At 50.6% G+C, this 18,466-nt stretch overlaps 4 pseudogenes; all 4 read left to right on the top strand.

Moving 5' to 3' along the window:
- Nucleotides 1-56: 56 nt before the first annotated feature.
- On the top strand, nt 57-175 carry LOC144000107 (5S ribosomal RNA; annotated as a pseudogene).
- A 99-nt stretch (nt 176-274) lies between these two features.
- Nucleotides 275-393, top strand: LOC143999381 (5S ribosomal RNA; annotated as a pseudogene).
- Nucleotides 394-553: 160 nt separating this feature from the next.
- Nucleotides 554-672, top strand: LOC143998888 (5S ribosomal RNA; annotated as a pseudogene).
- Nucleotides 673-2,208: 1,536 nt separating this feature from the next.
- LOC143998923 (5S ribosomal RNA) lies at nt 2,209-2,327 on the top strand (annotated as a pseudogene).
- Nucleotides 2,328-18,466: the final 16,139 nt, after the last annotated feature.

The following is an 18,466-nucleotide window of genomic DNA, read 5'->3' as shown; positions in this document are numbered from 1 at the left end:
TCCCAAGGTGACCATCTTGGCATTTGTCAAGAGGGTTGAGAGTGCCCGAAGAGATCACCTACGGCCCCATCACCCTGAAAGCGCCCAATCTTGTCTGATCTCGGAGGCTAAACAGTGTCGGGCCTGGTTAGTACCTGGATGGGAGACCGCCTGGGAATACCAGGTGCCATAGGCTTCTTTTTATGTTGTTGGCTTTGACCTGTTTTTTTCACTTGTTTCTCAAGGCGACCATCTTGGCGTTTGTCAAGAGGGTTGGGCGTGTCTTGAAGAGAACGCTTACGGCCACATCACCCTGAAAGCACCCGATCTCATCTGATTTCAGAGGCTAAGCAGTGTCAGGCCTGGTTAGTACCTGGATGGGAGACTGCCTGGAAAGACCAGGTGCCATAGAAGGATCTGGCCTGGTTAGTGTCTTGATTGGGAGATCATCTGGGAATACCGGATACCGTAGGCTTCTTTTTATGTTGTTGGCTTTGACCTGTTTTTTTTAGCTTGTTTCCCAAGGTGAGCATCTTGGCCTTTGTCAAGAGGCTTCAGAGTGCCCAAAGAGAGTGCCTACGGCCAAATCACCCTGACAGAGCCCAATCTCATCTGATCTCGTGGGCTAAGCAGCGATGGGCCTGGTTAGTACCTGGATGGGAGACAGCCTGGGAATACCAGGTGCTGTAGGCTTCTCATTATGTTGTCGGCGTTGACCTGTTTTTTTTTCCTTTTTTCCCAAGGTGATCATCTTGGCATTTGTCAAGAGGGTTGAGAGTGCACAAAGAAATTGCCTACGGGCACAACACCCTGAAAGCGCCCAATCTCTTCTGGTCTCAGAGGCTATGCAGGGTTGGGCCTGGTTTGTACCTGGATGGGAGACCACCTGGGTTTTCCAGATGCCGCAGGCTTCTTTTTATGTTGTTGGTGTTGACCTGTTTTTTTTCGCTTGTTTCCCAAAGTGATCACCTTGGCATTTGTCAAGAGGGTTGAGAGTGCCTAAATAGATCGCTTACAGCAGCATCACCTTGAAAGCACCCTATCTCTTCTGATCTCGGAGGCTAAGAAGGGTTGGGCCTAGTTAGTACTTGAATGGGAGACGGCCTTGCAATACCAGGTGCCGTATTCTTCTTTTCATGTTAGTGGTGTTAACCTGTTTTTTTCCGCTTGTTTCCCAGGGTGACTATCTTGGCATTTTTCAAGAGGGATGAGAGTGCCCAAAGATATTGTCTATGGGCACATCACCCTGAAAGCACCCAATCTCCTCTGATCTCAGAGGCTAGAAAGGGTCGCGCCTTGTTAATACCTGGATGGGAGACCGCCTGGGAATACTAGGTGCTGTAGGCTTCTTTTTATGTTGTTGGCGTTGACTTGATTTTTTGTTTGCTTCCCAAGGTGACCATCTTGGCGTTTGTCAAGAGGGATGAACGTGCCTGAAAAAAATCTACTATGGCTGCATCACCCTGAAAGAGCCCAATCTCATTTGATCTCAGAGGCTAAGCAGGGTTGGGACCTGGTTAGTACCTGGATGGGAGACCGCCTGGGATTTCTCAATGCCATAGGCTTTTTTTTTAAGTTGTTGGCATTGACTTCATTTTTTTTTGCTTGTTTCCCAAGGTGACCATTTTGGCGTTTGTCAAGAGGGTTGAAAGTGCCTGAAGGGATTGCCTACGGGCACATCACCCTGAAACCACCTGATCTCGTTTGATGTTGGAGGCTAAGAAGAGTCTGGCCTTGTTAGTACGTGGATGGGAGACCGCCTGGGAATACCATACCAATACCCAATACCTGGTAATACCCAATACCTGGGCTTCTTTTTATGTTGTTGGCTTTGACCTGTTTTTTTCACTTGTTTCTCAAGGCGACCATCTTGGCGTTTGTCAAGAGGGTTGAGAGTGCCCAAAGAGATCGCTTACAGCAGCATCACCCTGAAAGAGCCCTATCTCTTCTCATCTCTGAGGCTAGGAAGGGTTGGGCCTAGTTAGTACCTGTATGGGAGATGGCGTTGGAATACCAGGTGCCGTATTCTTCTTTTTATGTTGTTGACATTGACCTGTCTTTTTTCACAAGGTTGGGCCTTGCTAGTACCTGGATTGGAGACCACCTGGGAATACTAGGTGCTGTAGGCTTCTTTTTATGTTGTTGGCGTTGACTTGTTTTTGTTTTGTTTGTTTACCAAGGTGACCATCTTGGTGTTTGTCAAGAGGGTTGAGAGTGCCTGAAGAGCTTGCCTATGGCCACATAACCCTGAAAGAACCAGATCTCGTCTGATCTCAGAGACTAAACAGGGTCGGGCCTTGTCAATACCTGGATGGGAGACCACCTGGGAATACTAGGTGCTGTAGACTTCTTCTTATGTTGTTGGCGTTAACTTGTTTTTTTTTGTTTGTTTCCCAAAGTGACCATCTTGGCGTTAGTCAAGAGGGTTGAGAGTGCCTGAAGAAATCTCCTACGGCCACATCACCCTGAAAGAGCCCAATCTCATCTGATCTCAGAGGCTAAGCAGGGTTGGGACCAGTTTAATCCATGGATGGGAGACCGCCTGGGATTTCCAGATGCTGTAGGCTTCTTGTTATGTTGTTGCCGTTGACCTATTTTTTTCCGCTTGTTCCCAAGGTGACCATCTTGGCATTTGTCAAGAGAGTTGAGAGTGCCTGAAGATATTGGCTACGGCCACATCACCCTAAATCTGTTCCATCTCATCTGATCTTGGAGGCTAAGCAGGGTCAGGCCTGGTTAATGCCTGGATGGGAGACCGCCTGGGAATACCAGGTGTCGTAGGCTTCTTTTTCTTTTTCTCCAAACAGGGGAAGACGGTCCCCCGAGTACATAATGCAACAGAGAAATACAGAGCAAAATGCAGCTGAACAATACTTGATACAGGTATATTTCGCAAATGTGAGTCTGCCTTCCATCAATCATAATGATTCAAGGCACGGATAAAGTACAAGAATTTTTGTGTTATGCATCGGATCTCTGTCCAGAAGTCCACCAAGCTGGGGCAGGACCAAAAAATGTGGAGCAACGTGCCCTCTTCTTCTCCACACCTCCAGCATATGTTCGAGGAAGAGGGGAATTATTTATGCAGCTTTGATGGTGTCAAATACCACCTGGTGAGAAGTTTAAAATTTGTCTCCTGTATCTTCGTGCACAGCGAGGTTTTGAGAGCCAAAGTGATAATGCGTTGTCTCTGTGCTGGGGAAAACGAGCAATTAAGGTCCTTTTCCCAGTTGGACAGACAGGTTAAGTGTGGGTGATCTGTTTGAGAGAGAATGTGGACCAAAGGGCCTTCGCTCCTGCATAGAGTCTCAAACTCCGTCTGAGGGTGGGCGAAAGTTTGAGTATTGGGGATGGAATGGAGAAAATGATGTTGTTGCGCCGCTCTCCAAAACGGTAGTTGGAAAAGCCCTGTCGGATCTGTTAGGGTTGAGAAAGAAGGCCATTTTCCATCAATGACGAATTTAGACGCATGGTCTAGGTTGGAATTTCTAAGTGGGTCCCCGGTTCAAAGTTCGGATGGTCACGTATAGGGAATAGGGGGGAAGTCAAAGATGTGAGTGTGTTTTGGGTAGCGATCAGGTGACTGACTTTCAATGAAGCCCCTATAGTGGGATGTGACGTCAATTCTGTGGGTAAATCCTTATAGCACCACATGGCGCTTCTTAGCGGAATTCGGGAGTAAGATTGTCCTAGTTGCACCCAGAGCTTAGAAAGTTTGTTTCCATTCCAGTCCAATACACGCCCCAGATGGGAGGCCAGGTAATAGCATCGCAAGTCAGGGAGAACCAACCCTCCCTGTTGTTTAGACAATGTCAGCTGTGACCACTTAAGTCTGGGATTTTTGTGGGCCCAGTTAAATTGAGTGAGCAGGGATTGAGCTTGCTTAAAAAACGGGACTGGACTTTGGATCAGGAGAGCTTGGAAAAGATAGGTACATTTAGGGAGTATGTTCATTTTAATGAGATTGCATCTCCTGAACCAGGAATGGAGGCCAGAATGCCACCCGTGAAGCAAACTGCAGATCTTAGTGACAAGGGGTGGGGGGAAGTTCAACATAAACGTACGCGCGATGTCCGGTGGAATGTAAGTACCTAAATACTTAAGGGCTGTATGGGTCCATTTAAATCGAAAATTGGACTGCAAGTCTAGTAACGTTTGCGGGGGGACTGCAACCCCCATGGCCTCTGATTTCAAGAAGTATCCCTTATATCTGGAATTCCCGAAGGAGATTTGGCAAGGAAACTCTGGGATTCTTCAACGAGAACAGCATGTCATCCACGTAGGCAGATATCTTGCACTCAATAGTACCCATTTGGAGTCCCGTTATGTCTGAGTTTTGTCGAATTGTGGAGAGAAAGGGTTCCAATGACAGTGCGACAGGGGGCAACCCTGTCTGGTCCCATTCCCGATGTCATGGGGAGATGAGAGCACCCCATTCGCTTTGAATTTGAGCTGAAGGGCGTGAGTATATCTTACTTATCCATGCCAACATCCGTTCACTCAGACCTATATGGCGAAGGACCGAGAACATGATTGTCCATTTGACCCGATCAAAAGCCTTCTCGGCATCAGTACTCACGAAAAGACAAGGGGTCCCAGATGACTTTGCTTTATGGACCAGGGTAAGCACCTTAATGGTGTTGTCCCTATCTTCCCTGGTGGGAATAAAACCTAACTGGTCAATATGTATAAGGGACTGCAAGTGCTGTGCCAATCACGTGGCGAGGATTTTAGAGAATCGTTTTAGGACCGAATTTAGGAGGGAAATGGGTCTGTAGCTCCCACATAGGCCCGGGTCTTTGCCCTCCTTAGGTATCAACAAGATGTGGGCTCTAAGGGTATCCTCAGGAAAATCCCCATTCGAACTCAGAGTATTAAATAAATTCACCAAGCGCGGGCCGAGAATAGGGAGGAAGGTCTTATAGTATTGTGCGGTATATCCGTCAGGGCCCGGAGCCTTACCCACCTTCGGAGGTCCCTGGACTTCTTCCAGTGTGATCGGGTCCTCCAAGTACTCCTGTGATTCCGATGAGAGGGTTGATAGACCAGAACCGGTTACATATCTGTCTATATTGTCCTGTCCGGACCCTGAATCGGGCAGGTTGTAGAGATCAGAGTAACATTTTTCAAAGACTTTGGCTATTTGGGTTGGGGTAGAGGCCCTCTGGCCATTCTCATCTATCAACTGTGGTATGTAAGAGGCAGATTTCAACTCCTTTACCGACCTGGCTAAGATTTTTCTGCATTTGTCCCCTGACTCCTACGTCAGTTTACGACAAAACTGGAGTGCCGCTTTCGCTTTATAATGAAGTAGGTCAGTAATCTGGGTACGGAGTGTCCCCAATTCAATCTCTAAGGTCCGTGAGGGGGCATGTTTATGTTTTGCTTCCACAGAGGCAAGTTCACAAAACAGATTAGCAAGCTGGTCCTTCCGTGTTCGTTTGATGCGTGCCCCGTGCCTGATAAGTACCTTGCGGAGTACTGACTTGTGAGCCTCCCAAATTATCCCCAGGTCGCAGTCCTGCGTTTAGTTTTCTTGGAAATAAAGGTCCAATTCCCTGGTCACATCTGCTAAAACTTCCGGTATCTGGAGGAGGCTCTCATCAAGGTGCCAGAATAGAGACCTAGGTGAGGGGTTCCTAGAGAGGGTGTAGGTAAGGGCTACAGGAGCGTGGTCGGACCAAGTAATATGGCCGATGGAGGAAGAGCTCACCAAGTGCAGTTGGTCATGTGGAATCAAGAAGAAGTCTATCCTCAAGTATGATTTGTGAGGGGAAGAGCAAAAAGAGTAGTCCCTTTATCCGGAGTGTTGCAGACACCAGACATCAACTTATTGGTCATTCAGTAAACACTTAGTAATCCGCGTTCTAGAGGAAATGAGGAGCGAGGAGCAAGAGGCAGAAGTGTCAACCGATGGCGAAAGGGGACATTAAAGTCCCCACCTAATATCAACTGGCTCTCCCGAAAGTCACATAATCTGTGCAGGGTAGTTCTGAGGAATGTGTCTTGGTGATCATTGGGAGCGTACACAGTGGCAAATGTAAAAGGAGCTCTCCAATGTAGCCCCTAAGAAAAAGATATCGGCCCCCAGGGTCCACCAGAGAATCCTGGAGAACCGAGGGGAGCCTGCTAGAGATCAGAATGGAGATTCCCTTGGTCTTAGAGGAGGGGTTAGTAGAGTGGTAGACCTTAGCGAAGGATCTTGACCGTAGAAAGGGGAGGCTAGTAGTTTTTAAAATGTGTTTCTTGTATAAAGGCCACATCAGTACAGGAAGTCTTCAGTTCTCACAGGAGGATCCACCGTTTTTCCGAGGAGTTCAGTCCCTTAACGTTTAGAGAGGTGACCTTGACTGAGTCTGCCATCGCTCCTCGGGGAGGGGAAGGGGGACGTCCGAGAAAAGCAAAGAAAGTTGAACCAAGGTAGGTATTGGGTAGGTAATGGATGGCGGGAACTAAGGGGGAGAAAGGAAGGGCAAATGGAAGGAAAGGTAAGGGGAAAAAGAGGCCGGGCACCTCAACCCCAGGGGGAGAGGGAAATTAAGGGTTGTCCGCACTCAACAGTACAGGAATTGTATACTAAAACAGCACAATTATGCTATAGCGCTTACCAGATGTACACTGGGCTTAAAGCGCCGTCCTACTTGGGTTGGTGGGTAGACAGGTCGGAGAGGGAGCCCCCGGATCCCAGTCCCCCCAGTCCCGGCAGTGGTAAATGTCACGTCTGATACCGGTATGCAAATAAAAGACAATCAGTAACATCATAGAACCAAAAATCAATAGTATAATCAAAACAGAGGTAGAGCATAGAACTGTCAGCACTGAGGGGTCTCCTCAGCTCGCCCTAAACATAGGCATGCACGAGGGAGCCCGTCACAACAGAAAAGGCATCACAGAATGGGATCCACCACCCCCCGTCCCATACCCCAAAAGTACATGCAGCCCCCGAACAAATGCATTTCTCCCTTTGGCAGATTGTCCTCTCCTTACCCCCTCTCCTCCTTCCACGCCCCGAGGGAAAAGGGGGAGGGAAGGGGGGAAAAGAGGGGGGAAAGGGGGGAAAGAGGGAGGGAAAGGGGGAGGGAAGGGGGAGGGAAGGGGGGAGGGAAGGGAAGGAGGTAAGGGAGGGAAGGGGGGAGGGAAGGGGGGGGCAGCAAGGGAGAGGGGACAAACATGTGGAAATGTCAAGTCCTTTAGCGCACTCACACCAGCAACCACCCGGACCCCATACGTTTAAACTCCTCCCCTCCATGGTCACCACATCAAGATGAAAGAGGAGCAGCCCTGGTCGGTGCATGGAGAATCCGGCAGGCAAGGGGCTGGGGCCGACATCCCTCCATTCAACGGGAGACTTCACTCGAGCAGCAGTTCTGGGGCCCGCCAATTAGTGTCTCTCCTGCATCGCCACCGGGGCTGTGTAGAGCATCCAGAGGGAGGCTGGGACCGCCCAAACAGTAAGGGGTAAATCCTCCAGGGGGGTCCAGAGTCAAACTGGAGGGAAGCAGTGTCTCGTACCAATAGGCTCAATAAATAAGTCATCCAGGGTGTCCCCGAAAGCTGCAGAAGGCAATGTCGGCAAAGAGTAGGTGGGGGCCAGAGGGTGGGGGACGAGGGGCGCAACTAGGGAGAGGAGACACATATGCGGGAATGTCAAGCCCTTCCAGTACAGCGCACTAGGTATCACTCAGACCCCCCAAAGTGCAACTCCCCCCTCTAAGGTCAAGACTCCAGAAGGGAAGATGAGCCGCCCTGGTCTGTACATGAAAGAACCTGCTGCCAAGGAGTTGGGGCCATCATCCCTTCCTCCAATGGGAGATGCCACCGGCATGACAGCCCCGTGTCCTGTCAAGTGGTGCCCCTCTGACAATGTTGTCGGGGTATATGTGGAGCATCCAGGGGGAGGCAGAGACCACCCAAACAGTGAGGGGTAAAGCCTCCAAGGGGACCGGTGCCAGACAGGAGGATAGCGGTGTCTTTTACAAGTGTAAAGGCTGACTGCAGGGTAAGCCTGTATTTGTAGGAGGAGTCAGGCTGCATAAAGCCTGCCCTCCTGTGCCTCCTTCTCGTTGGACGTCGGCTCTCGTGTGGCTGACGTCACTTCCGGCGGGTCGGAGGAGGATGTCATTCTGCTGCTTTGGCGCTCATGGACGGGGTGCTTTTGGCCCCGCCAGCTCCGTTTGTGGGCATCTGTGGGTGGGGGGGCAGCGTCTGTCTGCACGGGGAGGCTTCATCCCGCCCGCCTCCTTCTCCGGCTGCTTCTGCTGGAGGGGAGGGGGGTGGGGGTTTTCTGTCTCAGGCTCCTCCTTGTCGCCCACCCGCCTCCTTCTCCCGCTGTACCAGCCACAGGCTTCCCCCCGTGTGGTGCTGGGGGGGGGGGGGCGCGCTTCACCCGCCGGCGGCTGTCTGCACGGGGGAGGCTTTCTCCCGCCCGCCTCGGCGGGAGGGAGGTTTTCTCTCCCAGGCTTCCCTCTGTGATTCTGCTATGAGCGTTTGTCCACTGGGGGGCTTGCACCCGCTGATTCTCCTGGCGGGGGGAGGGGAGGTTTTTGGCCACGCTGGCTCCCCCCCTCTCACGTGCAGAGCGCCCGCCGTTTCTCCTGGGGGGGAGAGGGAGGTGATCGGCCGCCGCCGGCTCCCCCTCCCCCCCCACTCACGTGCAGAGCGCCTGCCGGTTCTCCTGGAAAGGGGGAGGTGAGCGGTCATCGCCGGCTCCCCTTCCCCCCCTCACGTGTGCAGAGTACCGGCTGGTTTCTCCTGGTGAGGGGGAGTTGTTCAGCCGCCGCCACCGGCTCCCCCTCTCCCCTCACATGTGTTCCAGCCTGGCGGGGGTTGGAAGCAAGTTTGTGCTTGTTCCGCCGGGGGGAGCATGCTTCGCCTGGAGAGGGGGGGGTTTTGTCTGCGGGGTTGCCACTTCTCCTGCCTGCCCCCTTCTCCCGGTGTTCCGCCGGGGGAGGGGGTTGTCTGCCGGTCGGTTGCCACAGGGGAGCCTTCTCCCGCCGCCTCCCTCTGGCTGCCGGGCCGTGGGGGGGAGGGTGACAGCTCTTATGCTCCTATCATGAATATTAGCCAATATGACAGGTAATAAATTGGTGCAGATTGTATAAAACAGGCCTTCTCCCGCCCGTCTCCCTCTGGCTGCCCCGGGCCGTGGGGGAGGGGGGTGTCTGCTGCGCCCTGCCTGGGCTCCACCTGGCGGGCCTCCCCTCCCCCGCCTGAGCTCCACGGGTGGTTGCGGGGGAGCCGCTTCTCCCGTCCGCCCGCTTCTCCCGGTGGGAGGGGGGAATGCTTCACCTGCAGAGGGGGGGTTTTGTCCGCAGGTGGCTGCGGGGGTGATACTTCTGTCGCCCGCCCCCTTCTCCCGGTATTCCGCCGGGGGAAGGACGCGTTAGCCTGCCGGGTGGCTGTGGGGGAACCGTTTCTCCCGCCCGCCTCCTTCTTCTCCCTGTGTTCCACCGGGGGAAGGACGCCACCCCGCCTGGGCTCCGCGTGGCAGTCCCTCCCTGCCTGAGCTCCACGTGGCGTGCACCCCTCCCCCGCCTGAGCTCCATGTGGCGTGCACCCCTCCCCCGCCTGAGCTCCACGTGGCGTGCACCCCCCCCGCCTGAGCTCCACGTGGCGTGCACCCCCCCGCCTGAGCTCCACATGGCGTGCCCACCCCCCGCCTGAGCTCCACGTGGCGTGTCCACCCCCCCCGCCTGAGCTCCATGTGGCGTGCCCCCCCGCCTGAGCTCCACGTGGCGTGCCCCCCCGCCTGAGCTCCACGTGGCATGCCCCCCGCCTGAGCTCCACGTGGCGTGCCCCCCCCCCGCTTGAGCTCCACGTGGCGTGCCCCCCCCGCCAGAGCTCCACGTGGCGTTCTGGTGCATTAATATTCTCGTACATTAATATTCTCGTGCCATTCATGTTCTCGTGCTATTCACGGTTTTCTCATGCAGGTTTACGTTCTGGTGCATTTTATGGTTTTCCCATGCGATTCGGTCCCATGCGTTTCCGATCTCAGGCCATTCACGTTTTCATAGCGGTCACGTTCTCAAAGCAGTTACGTTGTCATGCATTTGCATCTTCTTGCAGTTGCGTTTTTCATGCATTTGCGTTTTCATGCATTTGCGTTTTCATGCATTTGCATCTTCGAGCAGTTGCGTTTCTCGAGGAGTTGCGTTTTCTCGAGCAGTTGCGTTTTCTCGAGCAGTTGCGTTTCTCAGGCAGTTGCGTTTTCATGCAGTTGCGTTTTCATGCAGTTGCGTTTCTCAAGCAGTTGCGTTTCTCAGGCAGTTGCATCTTCTTGCAGTTGCGTTTCTCAGGCAGTTGCGTTTCTCAGGCAGTTGCATCTTTAGGCAGTTGCGTTTCTCAGGCAGTTGCATCTTCAGGCATTTGCGTTTCTTGCATTTGCGTTTCTTGCATTTGCGTTTTCATGCAGTTATGTTTTTGTTTCGTTTTACGTTTTCATGCAGTTATGTTCTCGTTCGTTTACATTCTTATGCAGTTATGTTCTCGTTTCGTTTTCCGTTCTCATTCGATTTGACGTTCTCATGCTTGTTGGTTTCAAGCACGTTGCTTACGGTTCTTACGCAATTTTGTTTTTCATGCGATTTGGGTCTCTCATGTGATTTATTTTTCTTATGAAGTTGTTGTTTCTCATACAATTGATGGTTTTCCATGCAATTTTACGGTTTCTCATGCAATTACGTTTCTCGTGCGTTTCGCAGGCAGTTGGCAGTTTTTAAACGATGTACAGTTCTTACGCATTTATGGTTCTCATGAATTTATGCTTCTCAGGCATGTTAAATTTCTCATGCAATTTACGCATCAGATGTAATTTACGTGTCTCACGCAACTTCTTGCGTTTCCCATGTTTCTGATGTTTCCCCATGTTTTATAGCGTTTTCTGACGTATTCCCGTGGTACAGTTGACGGTTCATGCAACTACGGTTTCTCGTGCTTTTTTATGGTTTCTCTCGCTTTCCAGGTTTTTCTCTCGCTTTCCAGGTTTTCTCTCACTTTCCAGGTTTTCTCTAGCTTTCCAGGTTTCTCTATCGCGTTTCCAGCGTTAGGCGTTTTGCGTTTCATGCGTTTTGCATTTCATGTTTTGCGTTCTCATGCAGTTATGTCCTCGTTTCATTTTACGTTCTCATGCTCTTATGTCCTCGTTTCGTTTTACGTTCTCATGCACTCATGTCCACGTTTCGTTTTACGTTCTCATGCACTCATGTCCTCGTTTCATTTTGCGTTCTCAGGCACTCATGTCCTTGTTTCGTTTTACGTTCTCATGCACTCATGTTCTCGTTTTGTTTTAACGTTCTCATACACTCATGTTCTCGTTTCGTTTTAACGTTCTCATACACTCATGTTCTCGTTTCGGTTACATTGGTGTTTCATGAAGTTACGGTTCTTACGCAATTTTGTTTTTCATGCGATTTAGGTCTCTCATGTGATTTACATATGAAGTTGGTATTTCTCATACATTTGATGGTTTTCCATGCAATTTTACGGTTTCTCATACAATTGCGTTCTCGTGTGTTTTTGCTGGCAGTTGACGGTTTTTGAACGACTTACAGTTCTTACGCTTTTATGGTTCTCATAAATTTATGGTTATCCGGTTTTTACGTTTCTCATGCAATTCACGTATCGGATGTAATGTTCGTGGCTGTTATTTACGTGATGCAACTTCTTGTGTTTCCCTTGTTTCTGACGTTTCCCCATGTTTTTCTAGCATTTTCTGGCGTATTTCCATGGTTTTTGACGTATTCACATGTTTCCTTACGTGTTGTCCTGTGTTTCCTTCCGTATTTCCCATGTGCCGCACGTTTCATGTCTTATGCCTTTCATGTCATTACCCTTGTGTAATTTCATGATTCTCAGGCTTTTTTACGTTCCTCATGCTTGTTAGTGTCGGATGTATTGTACGTGTCTGATGCTATTTACGTGTTTCATGCATCTTCTCGCGTTTCCCATGTTTCTTTTGTTTCTCGTGTTTTCTTGCCTTTTCTCGTGTTTCTTACATATTCCTATATGCCGCACGTTTCGTGTCTTATGCTTTTCTTTTCTCTTGTGTACCCCCCAGGGTTTCTCTCTTGTGTTTTTCATCGATTTGCGTTTCTTGTGCAACCTGCATTTCCTAGGCAGGTCGTGTTTTCTAGCAACCGCGGTTCTTAAGCCGCTCACGGTGATCAGTTCACGCTACTTATGTTTTCGTTCAGTCACGTTTCCTTATCACAGGTTTCGTTCTTGTCGCAGGTATTTTTTGTCTGATCACGATTCTCTCGCTAGTTGTGTTCCTGATCAGTTGGGTGCCATTCCTCACTATTTATTTTAATTTCCTAGCTGCGTCCGGCCAGGAGTTGCCCTGGGGTATGGAAAGTTTGGTTAGTCAGTTTTCACTGATCCACAGTTTCTACTGGCTCAGGGACTTTCGTGGATCACGGGGCCCGGGCAAGTATCTGTAGGCTCGGGTCTCAGAAGCAGGTTCCAGTTACGCACTTTCTTTTCAGTTCCAGATGTGGTAGATTGGTTTCCATTTGGTTGGCACTGCAGCCTTGATCATTGGGTTTTGTTTTAAATTCCAGGAAGGCCCGTGACACTGCTTGGCATGTTTCCAGGTTAGGTTTCCAGTCCTGATGGTGAAACATCTAGTTCCTTTTTGCTTTTCTGTTTTGTTTTAGTTTCCTTTTTTTGCCTCCTCCAGCTGGTATCAGCCTTCAGCACTTTCTGGGCGTATCCAGTTAAGTCCCAGTATTTCATGATGAATGATCTGTCAGGTGGTTTTATTTTCTGCTTTTCCGTTTGAAGCCATCCAGGTCTCCAGGGGTGGGGACTCCCTGCTGTGCTTAGCTGACTTTCCATTGTGGGTTTCGTTTATCTTGCGTTGGTCGCTGGGTTGGGCTCAAGGGGGTGCTATAGCTGGCCTTGTGGTTCCTGAAGCTAGGGGAGGGGCTAATGCCTTTCTTAGCGTTTCCTTCTCTGCGGCAAAGGCATAACTCATTTGCTGCCACTCCAGGTTAGACGTTATTCACTGGGTCATCTGGTTGTTGAGCTTTCTTCCTACTGTGTTATTTTTTGCCCCCTTTTAGGCATACTGACCACGTGTCCTTTGGCACACTTCAGGTCTTTGTTTCCTTGTTGCTCTTTGTTCCTTTCCTCACCATCCACAGAGTGACTCTGAGTACAAGTGTAAAGGCTGACCGCAGGGTAAGCCTGTATTTGTAGGAGGAGTCAGGCTGCATAAAGCCTGCCCTCCTCTGCCTCCTTCTCGTTGGACGTCGGCTCTCGTGTCCCACCCACCCATTCCCTTTTTCTTTTAATTTCATTCTTTACATTTCATACTTGGGTATGCCCCCTTTTAGGCATACTGACCACGTGACCTTTGGCACACTTCAGGTCTTTGTTTCCTTGTTGCTCTTTGTTCCTTTCCTCACCATCCACAGAGTGACTCTGAGTACAAGTTGGTTAATTAGACAAGTCATCCAGTGTGTTCCTGTGAGCAGCGGAAGGAAAGGTTGGTAAGGATTATGAATGGGTGGGGGCCAGGGAAGTGCTGGATGGGTCCATTTAAATCGAGAATTGGACTGCAAGTCTAGTAACATTTGCGGGGGGACTACGACCCCCATGGCCTCCGATTTCAAGAAGTATCCCGTATATCTGGAATTCCCGAAGGAGATTTGGCAAGGAAACTCTGGGATTCGTCAGCGAGAACAGCATGTCATCCACGCAGGCAGATATCTTGCACTCAATAGTACCCATTTGGAGTCCCGTTATGTCTGAGTTTTGTCGAATTGTGGAGAGAAAGGGCTCCAATGACAGTGCGAATAATAGGGGCGACAGGGGGCAACCCTGTCTGGTCACATTCCCGATGTCAAGGGGAGATGAGAGCACCCCATTCGCTTTGAGTTGAGCTGAAGGGCGTGAGTATATCTTACTTATCCATGCCAGCATCCGTTTACTCAGACCTATATGGCGAAGGACCGAGAACATGAATGTCCATTTGACCCGATCAAAAGCCTTCTCGGCATCAGTACTCACGAAAAGACAAGGGGTCCCAGATGACTTTGCTTTATGGACCAGGGTAAGCACCTTAATGGTGTTGTCCCTATCTTCCCTTGTGGGAATAAAACCTAACTGGTCAATATGTATAAGGGACTACAAGTGCTGTGCCAATCACGTGGCGAGGATTTTAGAGAATAGTTTTAGGACCGAATTTAGGAGGGAAATGGGTCTGCAGCTCCCACATAGGCCCGGGTCTTTGCCCTCCTTAGGTATCAACGAGATGTGGGCTCTAAGGGTATCCTTAGGAAAATCCCCATTCGAGCTCAGAGTATTAAATAAATTCACCAAGCGCGGGCCGAGAATAGGGAGGAAGGTCTTATAGTATTGTGCGGTATATCCGTCAGGGCCCAGAGCCTTACCCACCTTCGGAGGTCCCACGGCCTTCTGGACTTCTTCCAGTGTGATCGGGTCCTCCAAGTACTCCTGTGATTCCGATGAGAGGGTTGGTAGACCAGAACCGGTTACATATCTGTCTATATTGTCCTGTCCGGACCCTGAATCGGGCAGGTTGTAGAGATCAGAGTAACATTTTTCAAAGACTTTGGATATTTGGGTTGGGGTAGAGTCCCTCTGGCCATTCTCATCTATCAACTGTGGTATGTAAGAGGCAGATTTCAACTCATTTACCGACCTGGCTAAGATTTTTCTGCATTTGTCCCCTGACTCCTACGTCAGTTTACGACAAAACTGGAGTGCCGCTTTCGCTTTATAATGGAGTAGGTCAGTAATCTGGGTACAGAGTGTCCCCAATTCAATCTCTAAGGTCCGTGACGGGGCATGTTTATGTTTCGCTTCCACAGAGGCAAGTTCACAAAACAGATTAGCAAGCTGTTCCTTCCGTGTTCGTTTGATGCGCACCCCGTGCCTGATAAATACCCTACGGAGTACTGACTGTGAGCCTCCCAAATTATCTCCGGGTCGCAGTCCTGCGTTTAGTTTTCTTGGAAATAAAGGTCAAATTCCCTGATCACATCTGCTAAAACTTCCGGTATCTGGAGGAGGCTCTCATCAAGGTGCCAGAATAGAGACCTAGGTGAGGGGTTCCTAGAGAGGGTGTAGGTAAGGGCTACAGGAGCGTGGTCGGACCAAGTAATATGGCCGATGGAAGAAGAGCTCACCAAGTGCAGTTGGTCATGTGGAATCAAGAAGAAGTCTATCCTCAAGTATGATTTGTGAGGGGAAGAGCAAAAAGAGTAGTCCCTTTATCCGGAGTGTTGCAGACACCAGACATCAACTAATTGGTCATTCAGTAAACACTTAGTAATCCGATTTCTAGAGGAAATGAGGAGTGAGGAGCAAGAGGCAGAAGTGTCAACCGATGGCGAAAGGGGACAATAAAATCCCAACCTAATATCAACTGGCCCTCCCGAAAGTCACATAATCTGTGCAGGGTAGTTCTGAGGAATGTGTCTTGGTGATCATTGGGAGCGTACACAGTGGCAAATGTAAAAAGGAGCTCTCCAATGTGGCCCCTAAGAAAAAGATATCGGCCCCCAGGGTCCACCAGAGAATCCTGGAGAACCGAGGGGAGCCTGCTAGAGATCAGAATGGAGATTCCCTTGGTCTTAGAGGAGGGGTTAGTAGAGTGGTAGACCTTAGCGAAGGATCTTGACCATAGAAAGGGGAGGCTAGTATTTTTAAAATGTGTTTCTTGTATAAAGGCCACATCAGTACAGGAAGTCTTCAGTTCTCACAGGAGGATCCACCGTTTTTCAGAGGAGTTCAGTCCCTTAACGTTTAGAGAGGTGACCTTGACTGAGTCTGCCATCGCTCCTCGGGGAGGGGAAGGGGGACGTCCGAGAAAAGCAAAGAAAGTTTAACCAAGGTAGGTATTGGGTAGGTAATGGATGGCGGGAACTAAGGGGGAGAAAGGAAGGGCAAATGGAAGGAAAGGTAAGGGGAAAAAGAGGCCGGGCACCTCAACCCCAGGGGGAGAGGGAAATTAAGGGTTGTCCGCACTCAACAGTACAGGAATTGTATACTAAAACAGCACAATTATGCTATAGCGCTTACCAGATGTACACTGGGTTTAAAGCGCCGTCCTACTTGGGTTGGTGGGTAGACAGGTCGGAGAGGGAGCCCCCGGATCCCAGTCCCCCCAGTCCCGGCAGTGGTAAATGTCACGTCTGATACCGGTATGCAAATAAAAGACAATCAGTAACATCATAGAACCAAAAAACAATAGTATAATCAAAACAGAGGTAGAGCATAGAACTGTCAGCACTGAGGGGTCTCCTCAGCTCGCCCTAAACATAGGCATGCACGAGGGAGCCCGTCACAACAGAAAAGGCATCACAGAATGGGATCCACCACCCCCCGTCCCATACCCCAAAAGTACATGCAGCCCCCGAACAAATGCATTTCTCCCTTTGGCAGATTGTCCTCTCCTTACCCCCTCTCCTCCTTCCACGCCCCGGGGGAAAAGGGGGAGGGAAGGGGGGAAAAGAGGGGGGAAAGGGGGGAAAAGGGGGAGGGAAAGGGGGAGGGAAGGGGGGAGGGAAGGGAAGGAGGTTAGGGAGGGAAGGGGGGAGGGAAGGGGGGGCAACAAGGGAGAGGGGACAAACATGTGGAAATGTCAAGTCCTTTAGCGCACTCACACCAGCAACCACCCGGACCCCATACGTTTAAACTCCTCCCCTCCATGGTCACCACATCAAGATGAAAGAGGAGCAGCCCTGGTCGGTGCATGGAGAATCCGGCAGGCAAGGGGCTGGGGCCGACATCCCTCCATCCAACGGGAGACTTCACCCGAGCAGCAGTTCTGGGGCCCGCCAATTAGTGTCTCTCCTGCATCGCCATCGGGGGCTGTGTAGAGCATCTAGAGGGAGGCTGGGACCACCCAAACAGTAAGGGGTAAATCCTCCAGGGGGGTCCAGAGTCAAACTGGAGGGAAGCAGTGTCTCGTACCAATAGGCTCAATAAATAAGTCATCCAGGGTGTCCCCGAAAGCTGCAGAAGGCAATGTCGGCAAAGAGTAGGTGGGCGCCAGAGGGTGGGGGACGAGGGGCGCAACCAGGGGACACATATGCGGGAATGTCAAGCCCTTCCAGTACAGCACACTAGGTATCACTCAGACCCCCCAAAGTGCAACTCCCCCCTCTAAGGTCAAGACTCCAGAAGGGAAGATGAGCCGCCCTGGTCTGTACATGAAAGAACCTGCTGCCAAGGAGTTGGGGCCATCATCCCTTCCTCCAATGGGAGATGCCACCGGCATGACAGCCCCGTGTCCTGTCAAGTGGTGCCCCTCTGACAATGTTGTCGGGGTATATGTGGAGCATCCAGGGGGAGGCAGAGACCACCCAAACAGTGAGGGGTAAAGCCTCCAAGGGGACCGGTGCCAGACAGGAGGATAGCGGTGTCTTTTACAAGTTGGTTAATTAGACAAGTCATCCAGTGTGTTCCTGTGAGCAGCGGAAGGAAAGGTCGGTAAGAATTATGAATGGGTGGGGGCCAGGGAAGTGCTGTATGGGTCCATTTAAATCGAAAATTGGACTGCAAGTCTAGTAACGTTTGCGGGGGGACTGCGACCCCCATGGCCTCTGATTTCAAGAAGTATCCCGTATATCTGGAATTCCCGAAGGAGATTTGGCAAGGAAACTCTGGGATTCGTCAGCGAGAACAGCATGTCATCCAGGTAGGCAGATATCTTGCAGTCAATAGTACCCATTTGGAGTCCCATTATGTCTGAGTTTTGTCGAATTGTGGAGAGAAAGGGTTCCAATCACAGTGCGAATAATAGGGGCGACAGGCGGCAACCCTGTCTGGTCCCATTCCCGATGTCAAGGGGAGATGAGAGCACCCCATTCGCTTTGAGTTGAGCTGAAGGGCGTGAGTATATCTTACTTATCCATGCCAGCATCCGTTCACTCAGACCTATAAGGCGAAGGACCGAGAACATGAATGTCCATTTGACCCGATCAAAAGCCTTCTCGGCATCAGTACTCACGAAAAGACAAGGGGTCCCAGATGACTTTGCTTTATGGACCAGGGTAAGCACCTTAATGGTGTTGTCCCTATCTTCCCTGGTGGGAATAAAACCTAACTGGTCAATATGTATAAGGGACTGCAAGTGCTGTGCCTATCACGTGGCGAGGATTTTAGAGAATCGTTTTAGGACCGAATTTAGGAGGGAAATGGGTCTGTAGCTCCCACATAGGCCCGGGTCTTTGCCCTCCTTAGGTATCAACGAGATGTGGGCTCTAAGGGTATCCTCAGGAAAATCCCCATTCGAGCTCAGAGTATTAAATAAATTCACCAAGCGCGGGCCGAGAATAGGGAGGAAGGTCTTATAGTATTGTGCGGTATATCCATCAGGGCCCAGAACCTTGCCCACCTTCGGAGGTCCCACGGCCATCTGGACTTCTTCCAGTGTGATCGGGTCCTCCAAGTACTCCCGTAATTCCGATGAGAGGGTTGGTAGACCAGAACCGGTTACATATCTGTCTATATT

This window comes from Lithobates pipiens, unplaced genomic scaffold (assembly GCF_037356315.1).
Source record: "Lithobates pipiens isolate NorthernLeopardFrog02 unplaced genomic scaffold, aLitPip1_a1.2 Scaffold_19, whole genome shotgun sequence".
Classification (NCBI taxonomy): domain Eukaryota; kingdom Metazoa; phylum Chordata; class Amphibia; order Anura; family Ranidae; genus Lithobates; species Lithobates pipiens.
The sequence above is the reverse complement of the archived record's forward strand: the minus strand, read 5'-3'. Positions and strand labels throughout refer to the sequence as shown.